This window comes from Cynocephalus volans, chromosome 4 (genome assembly GCF_027409185.1).
Source record: "Cynocephalus volans isolate mCynVol1 chromosome 4, mCynVol1.pri, whole genome shotgun sequence".
Taxonomy (NCBI): domain Eukaryota; kingdom Metazoa; phylum Chordata; class Mammalia; order Dermoptera; family Cynocephalidae; genus Cynocephalus; species Cynocephalus volans.
Window position 1 is genome coordinate 73,017,133 of NC_084463.1, and position 17,212 is coordinate 73,034,344.

Below are 17,212 nucleotides of genomic sequence, written 5' to 3' on the forward strand. Positions count from 1 at the left end.
GGTTTTAGGCTGTTCGATATATAGGATCATGTCATCTGCAAACAGGGACAGTTTGACTTCATCTTTTCCAATCTGGATGCCCTTTATTTCCTTCTCTTCTCTGATTGCTCTGGCTAGTACTTCCAACACTGTGTTGAATAGGAGTGGTGAGAGTGGGCATCCTTGTCTAGTGCCTGTTCTTAAAGGAAAAGCTTTCAGCTTTTCCCCATTGGCATGATATTGGCAGTGGGTTTGTCATATATGGCTTTAATTATGTTGAGATATTTTCCCTCTATACCTAACTTATAGAGGGTCTTTGTCAAGAATGAGTGCTGAACTTTATCAAATGCTTTTTCAGCATCTATAGAGATGATCATATGGTCCTTGTGTTTGAGATTATTAATATGGTGTATCACATTTATTGATTTGCGTATGTTGAACCAACCTTGCATCCCTGGGATGAATCCCACTTGATCGTGATGAATAATTTTTCGTATGTGTTGCTGTATTCTGTTTGCTAGTATTTTAGTGAGGATTTTTGCATCTATATTCATCAAGGATATCGGCCTGTAGTTTTCTTTTTTGGTTATATCTTTACCTGGTTTTGGTATCAGGATGATGTTTGCTTCATAGAATGAGTTTGGGAGATTTGCGTCCGTTTCAATCTTTTGGAATAGTTTGTAAAGAATCGGTGTCAATTCCTCTTTGAATGTTTGGTAAAATTCTGCTGTGAATCCATCTGGTCCTGGGCTTTTCTTTGTTGGGAGCCTTCTGATAACAGCTTCAATCTCCTTTATTGTTATTGGTCTGTTCAAATTTTCTACGTCTTCACGGTTCAGTTTTGGGAGCTTGTGTGTGTCCAGAAATTTATCCATTTCCTCCAGATTTTCAAATTTGTTGGCGTATAGTTGTTTATAGTAGTCTCGAATGATTCCTTGTATTTCAGATGAATCAGTTGTAATATCGCCTTTTTCATTTCTAATTTTTGTTATTTGAGTCTTCTCTCTTCTTTTTTTTGTTAGCCATGCTAATGGTTTGTCAATTTTATTTATCTTTTCAAAAAACCAACTTTTTGATTCGTTGATCTTTTGAATTGTTTTTTGGTTTTCAATTTCATTCAGTTCTGCTCTGATCTTAATGATTTCTTTCCATCTGCTAACTTTAGGATTGGATTGTTCTTGTTTTTCTAGTTCTTTAAGGTGAAGTGTTAGGTTGTTCACTTGCCATCTTTCCATTCTTCTGAAGTGAGCATTTAATGCAATAAATTTTCCCCTCAATACTGCTTTTGCAGTATCCCACAGGTTTTGGTATGATGTATCATTGTTTTCATTAGTTTCAATAAACTTTTTGATTTCCTGCTTGATTTCTTCTTGGACCCATATGTCATTAAGTAGAATGCTGTTTAATTTCCATGTGTTTGTATATTTTCCAGAGTTTCGTTTGTTATTAATTTCTAGTTTTAATCCATTGTGGTCTGAGAAGATACATGGGATAATTGGAATTTTTTTGAATTTATTGAGACTTGATTTGTGACCTAATATGTGATCTATCCTGGAGAATGATCCATGTGCTGATGAGAAGAATGAATATTCTGAGGTTGTTGGGTGGAATGTTCTGTAGATATCTGCCAATTCCAATTGGTCTAGAGTCTTGTTTAGATCTTGTGTTTCTCTATTGATTCTTTGCCTAGATGATCTGTCTAATATTGACAGTGGAGTGTTCAGGTCCCCTGCTATTATGGTATTAGTGTCTATTTCCTTCTTTAGGTCTAATAGAATTTGTTTTATAAATCTGGCTGCTCCAACATTGGGTGCGTACATATTTATGATTGTTATGTCTTCTTGATGGATCAGTCCTTTTATCATTAAGTAGTGTCCCTCATTGTCTCTTTTTATGGTTTTTAGTTTAAAGTCTATTTTGTCAGATATAAGAATAGCCACTCCAGCTCGTTTTTCTTTTCTGTTTGCATGGTAAATCTTTTTCCATCCTTTCACTCTTAGTCTGTGTGAATCTTTATGGGTGAGGTGGGTCTCTTGTAGGCAGCATATAGTTGGGTCCTGCTTTTTGATCCAGTCAGCCAGTCTGTGTCTTTTAATTGGGGAATTTAAGCCTTTAACATTAAGAGTTGTTATTGAAAGGTGTTGATTTATTCCTAGCATTTTATTGGTTGTTTGGTTGTCTTAGGTGTCTTTTGTTCCTTGCTTTCTGATTTACTGTTTGGTTTCTTTGTTTGTTGGTTCCTTAGGTTGTAGATAGTGTTTTTGTTAGCTTGTTTTCTCTTCATGAATGCCATTTTTATTGTACTAGCGGGTTTAGATTTTTCTTAGGTTTTTATGGCAGTGGTAGTTATTTTTCAGGAACCAAACCCAGTACTCCCTTGAGGATTTCTTGTAAGGGTGGTCTTGTGGTAGTGAACTCCCGCAGTTTTTGTTTGTCTGAGAAATATACTATTTGCCCCTCATTTCGGAAGGATAGCCTTGCAGGGTAGAGTATTCTTGGCTGGCAATCTTTGTCTTTTAGTATTTTGAAAATATCATCCCATTCCTTTCTAGCTTTTAGGGTTTGTGATGAAAAGTCTGATGTTAACCTGATTGGGGCTCCCTTATAGGTGATTTGACGCTTCTCTCTTGCAGCTTTTAAGATTCTCTCTTTGTCTCTGAGTTTTGCCAATTTGACTATGACATGTCTTGGAGAAGGCCTTTTTGGGTTGAATACGTTTGGAGATCGTTGAGCTTCCTGGATCTGAAGATCTGTGATTTTTCCTATACCTGGGAAGTTTTCTGCCACTATTTTGTTGAATATGTTTTCAATGGACTCTCCATTTTCCTCCCCTTCTGGAATACCCATGACTCGGATATTTGAGCGCTTGAGGTTGTCTGATATCTCTCTCAGATTTCCTTCCATGTCCTTGATTCTTTTTTCTTTCTTTTTGTCTGCTTGTGTTATTTCAAACAGCCCATCTTCAAGTTCAGAGGTTCTCTCTTCAACTTCGACAAGCCTGCTGGTTAAACTCTCCGTTGTGTTTTTTATTTCGCTGAATAACTTCTTCAGTTCAGCAAGTTCTGCTACATTTTTTTTCAGGACATTGATTTCCTTGTATATTTCCTCTTTCAGATCCTGTATACTTTTCCTCATTTCATCATGATGTCTAGCTGAGTTTTCTTGTATCTCATTCAGTTTCCTTAGAATTATCACTCGAAATTCCTTGTCAGTTATTTCAAGGGCTTCTTGTTCTATAGGATCTAGAGTATGAGATTTATTAACTTTTGGTGGTGTACTTTCTTGATTTTTTGTATTTCTGGTATCTTTTTTTTGGTGTTTATTCATTGTGGCCGAGGGTTTCACAGTTCACCGGTTTGAGACTAATGACTAACTAGGATGTTGCTGTGGTTGCCAATTTGGTATGGCTCCCGCCGTGACTGCTCAGTTGGCCTCTAGTGTCTTGTGTGTGTGGTTGCCTCGGGTCTTGGGCTTCTCCGGGGATCCACCTTTCTGGTCAGCTTGTACTCTGCTGGGCTGGTGGATCACGTACCACAGGGTGTGTGATCTCTGTTGAGCTTTCACTTTCTGTACAGGACTTCTCCCCGTTCCGTGTGCTCTGGCCCAGGCTTTTAGATCGTGCAGTGGCGACCCCACCGGGTGTGTGGTTTCTGTCGAGTCTCCGCCTCCGTGGCCGCACGTCTCCCCCCTCTGTGCACACTGTGCTGGGCTGGGGTGTGTCTTCTGCACCCCTCGTCTATCAGCTGGGCCTTCAAGACCCTGCTCAGCACCGCCTCGCCCAGGAAGTCTACCAGGTTTCTGCTAGGCACAGACGACTGGTCTCTCTGGGTGCCTTTGTAGCACTGTGTAGATCTTTCTCGGGTCTTGTTCACCTTTGTATCCCCCCGGCATAAACCGAGTCTTGTGCCCGCCTGCAGCCTGCTCTCCGGCAGGTTCAAGCGGACCTGGGAACTCTCCTACCACACTATTCCCAACCAGAAATTCGTTAGGCTTTTTTCCAAACTGGTGGTCGCAGAGATGGTATCTGCCTCCCAGTAACAGGAAGTTTACCGGGGCGGAGTCCAGGGTGTGGTGGAGTGACAGTCGGCCCGCCCGTACTTCCTAGCCCTCCCAACACTGGTCGGGACGCCCCACACCTCCAGCCCCGCCAGAGAACCGCGGAGGGAGTGGGAGAGGAGGCCGGCCCGCAGGGTCCGGAAAGCCCCGCGCCAGGCCAAGCAAATGGGCTCAGTGATGGCCGAGCAGGGCGGAGCTGCCCGCACCTGGGAAAATGGAGGCAGCACTGGGGCAGTGAGTGGCCTGGTGGTGCAGACGGGAGCCGCGTGGGCATCCACCCCCCGAACAGAGCTGTGCCAGGGATCACTCACAGTGCTGTGCCAGGTCGGGCGCTCGCTCTGTCTCTGGTTTGTTGCCTTCCGTGTTCTCGGCGCTGCCGCCTCGGGCTGTTCAGTCGCGGCGCCGCTCGGGCGCTCCCAGGAATCTTCTTTAATGCCGGTCTGAAACCTCGAATCCTGAATAGGGCAGCTGGCCGCCTTCAGTGCGGCCCCAGCCTCCGGGATCCTGGCTGCATCCACAGCAGCCCTGGCGCCGTGTTCCCTGTTTCAAGACTCGCTTTTGCAGCTAAGAATCAGTTCTTTTCCTGCTCCACACTTCAAAGCTGTTGCCTGTAAATGAGGCAGCCTCTCCTGCCGGGGGCAAAGTGGCGTTGAGCCCCCACGACCGGCCAGCAGCAGCAGTCCTCCCTTAAGAGATGGCCAGAGGAAGGTCCACAAGTTTCCCGGCTGCCTGAGGCCCCGTGGCCACCTTTTCCACCTCAGCTACTCCGCGCCAGCCGCCGCAGCCGCCGCCATCTTGAAACTTCCCCAGCATTTTTATTTATTTATTTATTTTTTATTTTTATTTATTTATTTTTTTAAATTTTATTTTGTCGATATACATTGTAGCTGATTAATGCTCCCCATCACCAAAACCTCCCTCCCTCCTCCCTCCCCCCCTCCCCCCCAACAATGTCCTTTCTGTTTGCTTGTTGTATCAACTTCAAATAATTGTGGTTGTTATATCTTCTTCCCCCCCCCCGTTTGTGTGTGTGTGTGTGTATGTGTGTGTGTGAATTTATATATTAATTTTTAGCTCCCTCCAATAAGTGAGAACATGTGGTATTCCCCAGCATTTTTAGATATCAATCAAGTAACTTGTCTGTCCTGGAGCCAGCAACTCTTTATCTGTAACAGAGACTTTAGCCTGAGAAAAGTTTCCTGTCTTTTGCAAGGTTAACATTTCTATATGTAATTCCAACATTTCTATATGTTAGGCTAAACCTGTGACTATAGGGCTTTGCAAACTAGGCCATGTGAAATACATTTGCTTTATAAATGTTAGTATATTCCACACTGGATAATGTCCAAAAATGTTTGTCACTATCATTCATATTTATGCTATTATCATTTACACATAAGTTGTTCTAGGAACTACCCAGAACCCAGAATTAGATCTGATCCTTATCTGCTGGGGTAAGTTGTATATTCAGCATCAGTATACAAATATGCTAAATACCCTGATTTGATCATCACACATTGTATACATGTATTGGAATATAACTCTGCACCTGATAAATATGTACAATCAATACATACTAACTAAGAAATTGGTTAAGGGCCACAAATTTTTAAATGTTAAAAATTATATCTCTAGAAAGATATTGTATAAATAAATTATTAAAAAATAATGTAGGAATTGTAGAGGAAATATGTAGAGAATGAGATATTCATAATCTTAATTAGATAAAGAATTTTTTAAATTAGGTAATCTGATAGCTAAGACTAAATTTCTTTTAAAATTTGTTATTGGAGCATCAACCAATGTTCTCTTTTTGATTTGGCTAACAATCAACAAACCTAAATAGTAAGAAGAAAAGATGTCTTAAGAGCAAAATTTGAAGTTTTTGACTCAGCTCCTTAGTTTCTCTTTTGTGCCAGAATAGATTGACTAAAGCTTTATTATTTGGTACAAATGCTTCCTGGACCATTTTGTTTCTTGACATGTAAACTACTGAGACAGAAGGTGATAAAAATATTTAGAGCCAAATAATTTTGGATGATTAGAAAGATTTACCTCATATTTTTATCCAAATATAGGTCATTGTGTGTTTCAAATTTGGGTTATGTTGATTTCTTCTCTTTGCTGTCTGTCTCACTTGTTTCCTACAGCTAGAGGTGACCTGCCACAGAAAGGTATGGGCCTGGTTTCACTTAGTTAAAGAAAATTAGAACCTTGTAGGTCCTGAAGAAAACTTTTATAAAAGTATGTGATCTCAAAAACTGTGAAGGTTCTGAGATTTTCACTTGCAAACTTACAAAATACCTGTCATACTTTCACAGATGCTGATAGAAGACACGAACCTCCTGGGTCAAAGATGAAGGACAGTTTTCATTGTAGCAATAACAGTAGCCAGTGTAGTCTGATTTTTGGATGAGTTCCCAAAGCCACAGTTTCCACAAGCAGACAGAAAAGGATGAGAGGGCACCTGCACTCGCAGTGAGTCGTGTTACAGGAGAGGAACTCTGAGCTTAGAGAACCTAAATCTTTTGTAATGATCAGTAACCAGGAATGGTCCTGTGCCCTGGAGGGGACACTCTGTCTTTCAAGGTTAGGTCTCTATCCTTTTGTATAGCAAACATCCTTGAAAGTATAGTTTGGATCAAAAGGAAAACATTGCTTTGCATGCAAGATGTATAGAAACTCCAGACCCATCTGTGAATACTTGAATTTTAGGAGTCTTTTTTTGAACTGTTAATTGGTAGAGACTATTTATTTAAAATTATTTTAAGTAATTATTTTAGAAATTTCATCAATTTCTAAATTTATAATAATTTTATAATAATAAGTAATATAAAAGTAAAATAATAATAGAAATAAAAATACAATAATATTGAAAATTTATTCTAAATAATTCTATTAGAATTGCAGACTTATGACTGTATAAGGAAGAAATGAGAAACAACTTACCTTAGGTTTGAAAATGGTGAATCAGGTTTTTTCTAAATGTTATTTCTTGAGAGAATAATTCAAATAAAATTACTTATTTTTTTAAAAAAGAGAAATTAAGCCAAAAGAGTATAAATGGGTCAGACTAATAAAATTTGGTTTTTTACTGACAAACTGTTTATAAAATATTCGGTTATTAATATTGTCGCCCTAGATTGTCTATAAATATAGTTTATTCTTTAATGCCTTAAAGTAGTTGTGCTTAATGAGTGCCAATTCATGATATTCATTTAGTTCTTTTAGTTCATTTAGTAGTTTCACTGAAAGTATTTACTGATTAAATGTTAAATACTCATTTCCAGGAAGTTTGAAATTGGACTATTTACTTACAGAAGTATGTTGCCTTGAAAATATGCTCGTATGGAGAAACTATTTTCTGACTACTAAAGTGTAGAAGCATTTTCTTCAAGAAAACAAGACTACAGATATTACTTTATCCTAAATACTTACGTATTTTTACTCAAATAACTGCTCTTAATGGAAATGATTATTTTAACTGGTTAATGCAGCCCCCAAATTAAATGTTTTATTATTAAGTAATGTAGTTCAATCTCTTTAAAATATTACCATCTAATAAGATATAGGAATCATCTTTTATCCCACAACAATATTAGGTGAACTAAGCAAACATAATTAAGCACATATATTATTTTAAAAATAAAAATGAAATACGTCAATATGGAATATTAGGAAGTACTACAATTGATAAGAACACATTTTCCTGAACATAGAGAGGTTAAGACCACCTGTTCTGCATGTTGCACATATTTTTTACTTAATTTCTGTTTGTATTTTAAGATAACACCTTACAAAGCCTTAAGAAACATTTATATATAAAGAATAATATTGGTATTCAACTTCCTTTTGTCCTTATTTGTTAGTGCTTTGACAAATATTACAGATTTTGGTATTGAGGTAATTTTTTCTTTATCCTTTTTGTGTCTTAAAAACACTACACCATGTTTAAAGGTTATGAAAATTATTATTATTTGCACAAATATTTTCATAACAGCATTAACATATATCAAACTAAAATTTTTTAAAAAGTGTCAATATATCTAAAATCTAACAGATCAAATTGTATTTCTCTCAGTTACCTTCTCATACCCATCCATATACTCATATGTGCATGACATTATAATATAGCATATACCTCTGTATCTTTTATAATTTAATATAACATGAAACCTGTGTTTTCATATGTGCAATATGCATTCTTCATAATGATGTTAAAAGGCCTATAAAATTTGTCTAAAAACTTTTTATTGAGGAATTATTACAAGATTAACAATTTCCTTATTGTTGGACATAGGTTAAGTTTCTAAATTTTGGTTCTTATACGTAGTGTCATCAAAAACATCTTTTATATATTTTTTAATAATTTATTTTTTAGACTGCATTTAGTCAAGGAGAATTTCTAAAGCACAAAAAATTAGTATAAATATTTTCATGAATCTTAGACTATATGTGTTACAAAATTACTATCCAAAAGGCTATTCCAATTTCTGTATCATGAGCAAAAAGGGAAAATATAAATTTTACTTCAGTCTTGTATATTTTTAATGATATCATTCTTTATACTTTAGTATATAGAAATAATATCTCATATTGGGTTTAATTTGCACTTGTTTGAATATTAGTTGACTGAATATTTTTCTTTTCATTTATTTATTTATTTTATTTTATTTTATTTTGTCAATAAACAATGTGGTTGATTATTGTGGCCCATTATCGAAACTTCCCTCCCTTCTCCCTCTCCCCCTCCCTCCCAACAACCTCATATCTGTTCACTTGTCATATCAACTTCAAGGAATTGTGATTCTTGTGTCTTCTTCCCACTCCCACCAGTTTATTTGTGTATTTATCTACTTATTTTTAGCTACCACAAATAAGTGAGAACATGTGATATTTCTCCTTCTGTGCCTGACTCGTTTCACTTAATATAATTCTCTCTAGGTCCATCCATGTTGTTGCAAATGGCAGTATTTCATTCTTTCTTATAGCAGAGTAGTATTCCATTGTGTAGAGATACCACATTTTCCATATCCACTCGTCTAATGATGGACATTTCGGCTGATTCCAACTCTTAGCTATTGTAAATAGTGCTGCAATGAACATTGGAGAACAGGTACACCTTTGACATGATGATTTCCATTCCTCTGTGTATATTCCCAGCAGTGGGATAGCTGGGTCATATGGTAGATCTATCTGCAATTGTTTGAGGAACCTCCATACCATTCTCCATAGAGGCTGCACCATTTTGCAGTCCCACCAACAGTGTATGAGAGTTCCTTTTTCTCCACAACCTCGCCAGCATTTATCATTCACTGTCTTTCAGATATTAGCCATCCTAACTGGTGTGAGATGGTATTTCAGTGTTGTTTTTATTAGCATTTCCCGAATGTTGAGTGATGTTGAGCATTTTTTCATGTGTATGTTGGCCATTTGTATATCTTCCTTTGAGGAATGCCTATTTAGCTCTTTTGCCCATTTTTTAATTTGGTTGTTTTTTTGTGGTAAAGTTGTTTCAGTTCCTTGCATATTCTGGGTATTAATCCTTTGTCAGATGTATATTTTGCAAATATTTTCTCCCACTCTGTTGGTTGTCTTTTAACTCTGTTAATTGTTTCTTTTGCTGTGCAGGAGCTTTTTAGTTTGATATAATCCCATTTGTTCATTTTTCCTTTGGTTGCTCATGCTTTTGGGGTCACATTCATGAAGTCTGTGCCCAGTCCTACTTCCTGAAGTGTTTCTCCTATGTTTTCTTTAAGAAGTTTTATTGTTTCGGGGTGTATATTTAATTCTTTAATCCATTTTGAGTTGATTTTAGTATGTAGTGAGAGATATGGGTCTAGTTTCATTCTCCTGCATATGGATATCCAGTTATCCCAGCACCATTTGCTGAAGAGGTAGTCTCTTCCCCAGTGTATATAGGCTTGGTGCCTTTGTCAAAGATCAGATGGCTGTTGGTGTGTGGGTTGATTTCTGGATTCTCTATTCTATTCCATTGATCAGTGTGTCTATTTTTATGCCAGTACCATACTGTTTTGTTTCTTATAGCTTTGTAGTATAGCGTAAAATCAGGTAGTGTTATGCCTCCAGCTTTATTTTTTTTGCTCAGCATTGCTTTGGCTACGCGTGGTCTTTTGTTATTCCATATAACTGTCTGGGTAGTTCTTTCCATTTCTGAGAAAAATGTGATTGGAATTTTGATGGGGATTGCATTGAATTTGTATATTTGTATGTCACTTTGTATAGTATGTACATTTTCACAATGTTGATTCTTTCAATCCAAGAACATGGGATATCTTTCCATCTTCTTGTGTCCTCTTTAATTTCTCTCAGCAATGGTTTGTAGTTCTCATTATAGAGAATTTCACATCCTTAGCTAAGTCTATTCCTAAGTTTTTTATTTTTTTGGTGGCTATTGTAAATGGACAAGCTTTCTTGATTTCTTTTTCTGCATGTTCACTATTGGAGAATAGAAATGCTCCTGATTTTTGTGTGTTGATTTTGTATCCTGCAACTTTGCTGAAATCATTTATCAACTCCAAGAGTTTTTTTGTAGAGGCTTTAGGCTGTTTGATATATAGGATCATGTCATCTGCAAACAGGGACAGTTTGACTTCATCTTTTCTAATCTGGAAGCTCTTTATTCCCTTCTCTTCTCTGATTGCTCTGGCTAGTACTTCCAACACTATGTTGAATAGGAGTGGCAAGAGTGGGCATCCTTGTCTAGTTCCTCTTCTTAATCCCATTCAGGATTATATTGGCAATGGGTTTATCATATATGGCTTGAATTATATTGTGATGCTTTCCATCTATACCTAACTTGTAGAGAGTCTTTATCATGAATGAGTGTTGAATTTTATCAAATGCTTTTTCAGCATCTATGGAGATGATCATATGTTCCTTGTGTTTGATTTTATTGATATGGCATATCACATTTATTGATTTGCATATGTTGAACCAACCTTGCATCCCTGGGATGAATCCCACTTGAATATTGTGTATGATTTTGTATGTGTTGCTGTATTCTGTTAGCTAGTATTTTATTGAGGGATTTTGCATCTATATTCATCAAATATATTGGCCTGTAGTTTTCATTTTTTGTTGTATCTTTACCTGGTTTTGGTATCAGGGTGACGTTTGCTTTATGGAATGAGTTTGGGAGAATTGCCTCTGTTTCAGTCTCTTGGAATAGTTTGTAGAGAATTGGTGTCAATTCCCCTTTGATTGTTTGGTAGAATTCTTCTGTGAACCCATCTGGTCCTGGGATTTTCTTTGTTGGGAGCCTTCTGATAACAGCTTCAATCTCTTTTATTGTTATTGGTCTGTTCAGATTTTCTACATCATCTTGGCTCAATTTTGGTAGTTTGTGTGTGCCCAGAAATTTATGCATTTCCTCCAGATTTTCATATTTGTTGGCATATAGTTGTTTATAGTAGTCTCTAGTGATTCCTCGTATTTGAGAGGTATCAGTTTTAATATCACCTTTTTCATTTCTAATTTTTGTTACTTGGGTCTTCTGTCTTCTTTTTTTAGTTAGCCGTGCTAATGGTTTGTCAATTTTATTTATCTTTTCAAAAAACCAACTTTATGATTCATTGATCTTTTGTATCATTTTTTGGGTTTCAATCTCATTAAGTTCTGCTCTGATCTTAATGATTTCTTTCTGTCTGCTAATTTTGGGTTTGGATTGTTCTTGTTTTCTAGTTCTTTGAGGTGAAGTATTAGGTTGTTCACTTGCCATCTTTCCGTTCTTCTGAAGTAAGCATTTAATGTGATAAATTTCCTCTTTAGTACTGCTTTTGTAGAATCCCACAGGTTTTGTTATGATGTATTGTGGTTTTTATTAGTTTCAATAAATTTTTTGATTTCCTGTTTGATTTCTTCTTAGACCCATATGTCATTAAGGAGAATGCTGTTTAATTTCCATGTGTTTGTATAGTTTCTGCAATTTCGTTTGTTATTGATTTCTAATTTTAATCCATTGTGATCTGAAAAAATACATGGGATAATTCCAATTGTTTTGAGTTTGTTGAGACTTGATTTGTGACCTAACATGTGATCTATCCTGGAGAATGATCCATGTGCTGATGAGAAGAATGAAGATTCTGAGGTTGTTGGATAGAACGTTCTGTAGATATCTGCCAAGTCCAATTGGTCTAGATTGTTGTTTAGATCTTGTGTTTTTATGCTGATTCTTTGCCTAGATGATCTGTCCAATATTGATAGTGGGGTGTTCAGGTCCCCTGCTATTATGGTATTAGTGTCTATCTCCTTCTTTAGGTCTAATGGAGTTTGGTTTATAAATCTGGCTGCTCCAACATTGGATGCATATATATTTTGATTCTTATGTCTTCTTGATGGATGAATCCGTTTATCATTATGTAATGGCCCTTATTATCTCTTTTTATGGTATTTAGTTTAAAGTCTATTTTATCAGATATAAGAATAGCTACTCCAGCTCATTTTTCATTTCTGTTTGCATGGTAAATCTTTTTCCATCCTTTCACTCTTAGTCTATGTGAGTCTGTATAGGTGAGGTGGGTCTTTTGAAGGCAGCATATAGGTGGGTCCTCCTTGTTAATCCAGTCAGTCAGTCTGTATCTTTTGATTGGGGTGTTTAATCCTTTTACAGTAAAAGTTGTTATTGAAAAGTGTTGATTTACTCCTAGCACTTTATTGATTTTGGTTTGGATGTTTTAAGTGTCTTTTGTTGCTTTCTTTCTTTCTGATTTACTGTTTGTCTTCTGTATTTGTTGGTTTCTTGGGTTGCAGATAAACTATTTTTCTCTTCATTGTTGACATTTTTATTTTAACAGTGGGTTTTGATTTTTCTTGAGTTTTTATGGCAGTGGTAGTTATTTTTCAGGTACCAAACCCAGTACTCCCTTGAGAATTTCTTGTAAGGGTGGTCGTATGGTAGTGAACTCCTGCAGTTTTTGTTTGTCTGAGAAATATGCTATTTGCCCTTCATTTTGGAAGGATAGCATGTGGGATAGAATAGCAATCTCTGTCTTTTAGTATCTTGAATATATCATCCCATTCCTTTCTGGCTTTTAGGGTTTGTGATGAACAGTCTGATGTTAGTCTGATTGGAGCTCCCTTATAGGTGACTCGATGCTTCTCTCTTGCAACTTTTAAGATTCTTTGTCTTTGATTTTTGCCAATTTGACTATAACATATCTTGGAGAAGACCTTTTTGGGTTGAATACAGTTGGGGATCTTTGAGTTTCCTGAGTCTGAAGATCTGTGTCTTTTCCTATACCTGGGAAGTTTTTTTCCACTCTTGTTGAATATGTTTTCAATGCAATCTCGTTTTTCCTTCCATTCTGGAATACTCATGACTTGGATATTTGAGCACTTAAGGTTGTCTGATATCTCTCTTAGATTTTCTTCAATGTTTTAAATTCTTTTTTCTTTTTTTTTGTCTGCCTGTGTTATTTTAAACATCTTCAAAGTCAGAAGTCTCTCTTCTGCTTCTGCAAGCCTGCTGGTTAAACTCTCTGTTGTGTTTTTTATTTCATTGAATGCATTCTTCAGCTCGGCAAGCTCTGCTACATTCTTTTTCAGGGCATTGATTTCCTTGTACATTTCTTCTTTCAGGTCTTGTATACTTTTCCTCATTTCATCGTGTTGTCTAGCTGAGTTTTCTTGTATCTCATTTAGTTTCCTTAGAATTATCACTCGAAATTCCTTGTCAAACATTTCAAGGGCTTCTTGTTCTATAGGATCTAGAGCTTGCGAGTTATTACCTTTGGTGGTGTACTTTCTTCATTTTTCATATTTCTGGTATGTTTCCTTTGATGTTTAGTTATTGTGGGAAGCGATTTCATGGGCCAATGGTTTGACCCTATTGTCTGGCTAGCATCCTGCTGGGGCTGCCAATTTAATACGGCTGCCTCAGTGTCTGCTCTGCCTCCCACCAGCACCTCTGGTGCGTGGTTGCCGTGAGTCTTGGGCCTCTCTGGGTGGTGCCTCTCTGGTCAGCGTGCACTTGGCTGGACTGGGGATGGGGTCTGGCACCGACGAGGCCTACCTGCTCAGTCATGCACTGGTGCTGTGGGGCGTGTGGTCGCTCTGGGTCTTGGGGCTCTCCAAGGGGGTGCCTCTCTGGTTGGCATGCACTCGGCCGGGCTGGGGATGGGGTCCAGTGGTGGTGAGGCCTACTTGCTCAGTTGTGCGCTGGTGCCATGAGGCTCATGGTAGCCCTGGGTCTTGGGGCTCTCCGGGGGGGGGTGCCTATCTGGTTGGCATGCACTCGGCCGGGCTGGGGATGGGGTCTGGTGGTGGCAAGGCCTACTTGCTAGGTGGAGTGCTGGTGCCACGGGGCACATGATCACTGTGGGTGACTGAATATTTTTTCAAGTGTTGCTTTAGTAATTGTACTTTATATTGTTTGAATTATATTTACATGAAATTTCCTGTATGTCTATCAGGGCCATAATATTTTTCTCATAATTTTAAATGAAGTAACTAACCCTTTGCTATCTTATTCAATATAATGTTTTTCTTTTTGCCATTTTCTTTTTACTGAAGTTATTTTATTATAAACATTTAAATCTTTATTTTTGTTATGGCCTCTTCTTAGTAATTAGCCAAAGTTTATAACTACCAGTACAAGGTCTGATAAACAGTGAATTGCCTTTTTTGCTATTTTCTTAGATCAGTTTTTATTTATAGTTCAGTAAATAAATGTTTTACTCACATATAAGTTTGTTGTCTCTCCCTCTTAATTGTCTTTGTAGCTTTGACAACTAGCATAACATCTGTCATATAACAGGTGTAGAGCTAGGGCTAGGGTCTGGAGCTCACAGACCCCTCGAGCCCATTCACAAACCCTTCACATGCAGGTCTATGAGCCAGGTAACCAGCAAAAAGGTCCTTGGAGCCTTGTTTGAAGAAAGAGTAGTCTTTATTCAGCACACACACATCTAAGAGCTAAGCAGTCCACACAGAGAAACTCAGAAACTCAACTGCTACTGGCAAAGTCCAAAGAAAAACTGAAACTGAGCAGCTGCCAGTAGAGTAAACATGCTCTTGTTAGACGGGAGCTCTCTGCCACCAGCCTGCTTCACAAACTGCAGAACACACAATAGCTACAAAACTAAAAAGATACATTGGTGCACATGTGCACTAACTCCACCCATACAACTTGTTTACAAGAAATGTTGAGGGAGCCTGACTAAATTATCCTATTTTCCCCACAACAGGTGTTCTGCAAACTGCTCATCAGTTTGCTCAACAAATTTTTACAATTTTCTCTTGGTATCCATAGGGGATTGATTCTAGGATCCCCACAGATACCAAAATCCACAATGCTCAAGTTTCTTATATGAAATTGCGTAGTATTTGCATATAACCTACACATCTACCTATCTATGGATATGAAAGGCTGAATGTATTTTCTTATAATGTTGGGAAGATTAAGTAATATGGTGTATTTTAAATGCCTGACATAGAGTATAAGAAGGGAAAGAAGGAGTGAACATTTCAGAATGCCTACTTTGTTGCATTTCTCTTAGATTATCATTGGTTTCATAGAAATCCTGTTTTAGACCTATTACTGAGATAATAGCTTCATTATATATGGCAAGATTTTCATGCTCTGAACAGCCTTAAGGAAACTTAAAGTCATAAGTGACATCTCCTGGGCCGGCCCCGTGGCGCACTCGGGAGAGTGCAGCGCTTGGGAGCACAGCGGCACTCCCACCGCGGGTTCGGATCCTATATAGGAATGCCCAGTGCACTCACTGGCTGAGTGCCGGTCACGAAAAAGACAAAAAAAAAAAAAAAAAAAAAAAAAACACACCATAAGTGACATCTCCTAGAGACAGTTTATATGTGAGAAATATGTGTGAATATATTTGAATGTAGCATATTTATTGACATAACAGTTACATTTTGGTGTCAGAATTGTCTAGTAGTCTTATTTTAGTGTTCCTTAATTTGCTGTGTGATTCTGAATACTGGGAATCCATGAGTAGGATGAGAGGGTAGCAGGCTTGGAGCATATAGTGCCTACAGGGACCAAAGGAGATATACTTTTGGGCCCCTGTCCCATTCTCTACATCTCTGTGTTAGTGTACACTTGGCCTTTGGGCAGTCTCTTAAAACACAAGTCAGAAACACTCACAGAAAGATTATCCCCTGGATGCATGTTAACATAGTCTGTCTTCTACACAAAGTTTGTGATAACTCACTGCTGTTTACATTACAGACAGGAAGAACCATTCATAAGACTGAACTGTAACAGAAATTGATGGTCCTCATTGGTATGCTTGGGATATGCTTGGTACAATTGAAAGGGTTCATGCTAAACCCACAGGGAGCAAGAATTGTCCTTAGTTTGAACCAAGAAGGTTTTGGGAATTGCTAAATCAGCAGCTAGCATCCTGCAAGATTTTCTTGGCAGGTAGCAGAGACTTTGTTCCATGCCATTCATTCTGTATGTGCTTTGGAGTACTTGAGATGCCTTAATAATTTCCATACCAAAAAGAAAAATTTTTCTACATTAATGTTTGTGAGCGCCTGGAATCTTAGGGCCATTTGGCTCCTAGGTATAAGATACTTTGGGAATTTTGAGAACACTGGATCTAAAAAGTCTTTGTGAATCTCCGTCTTTGTCTCTCCATCTGGAACCATACATAGCCTTGGGATTCTGTCTTATCTGTTTAGAAGCAGAATTCTCTTATTCATTCATATAATCATTTATTTATTCATGGCACTTTCACACTCATGATTGTGGCCCAGTGTTTAGATCCAAGTTCCTGCCCATGGAGCCTATATTTTAATGAAGGAAGCATTTTTTAGTCTGACAAATATAAAAATAAAACAAATAAAATAATTTTATGGGGTGGTATTTACTGTAGAAAAATATAAGTGCGTAGAATAGAGGGCTACTTTGGCCAGGTTGTGCAAGAAAGTACCATCTGAAGCGCACAGGGCCCAGTGGTGTCACTGAGGCAACTGTATGAAGATTTGAAGGAAAGATCTTTCCAGGTGCAAGAAAGAGACCCTGAAAAAGGAACACCAGTAACCACAAAGCTGGGGTCTCTGGAGCGTAGCAGAAGATAGAGAAGCATGAGAAGATAATCAAGCGGCTACCTACCTATTTGATTTTTCTTTTTTCCTGATCAGTCTTGAGGGAGAGTTCTGTGCGGTTTGATTGCAATGGGAAACT

The 17,212-nt window shown here is 37.8% G+C and overlaps 1 protein-coding gene across 1 annotated transcript in view; it reads left to right on the forward strand.

The window, feature by feature from the left end:
• TRPC6 (transient receptor potential cation channel subfamily C member 6) overlaps nucleotides 1-17,212 on the forward strand; it is a 131,049-nt gene that overhangs the window by 24,983 nt on the left and 88,854 nt on the right. The gene's annotated exons all lie outside the window — the stretch shown is intronic.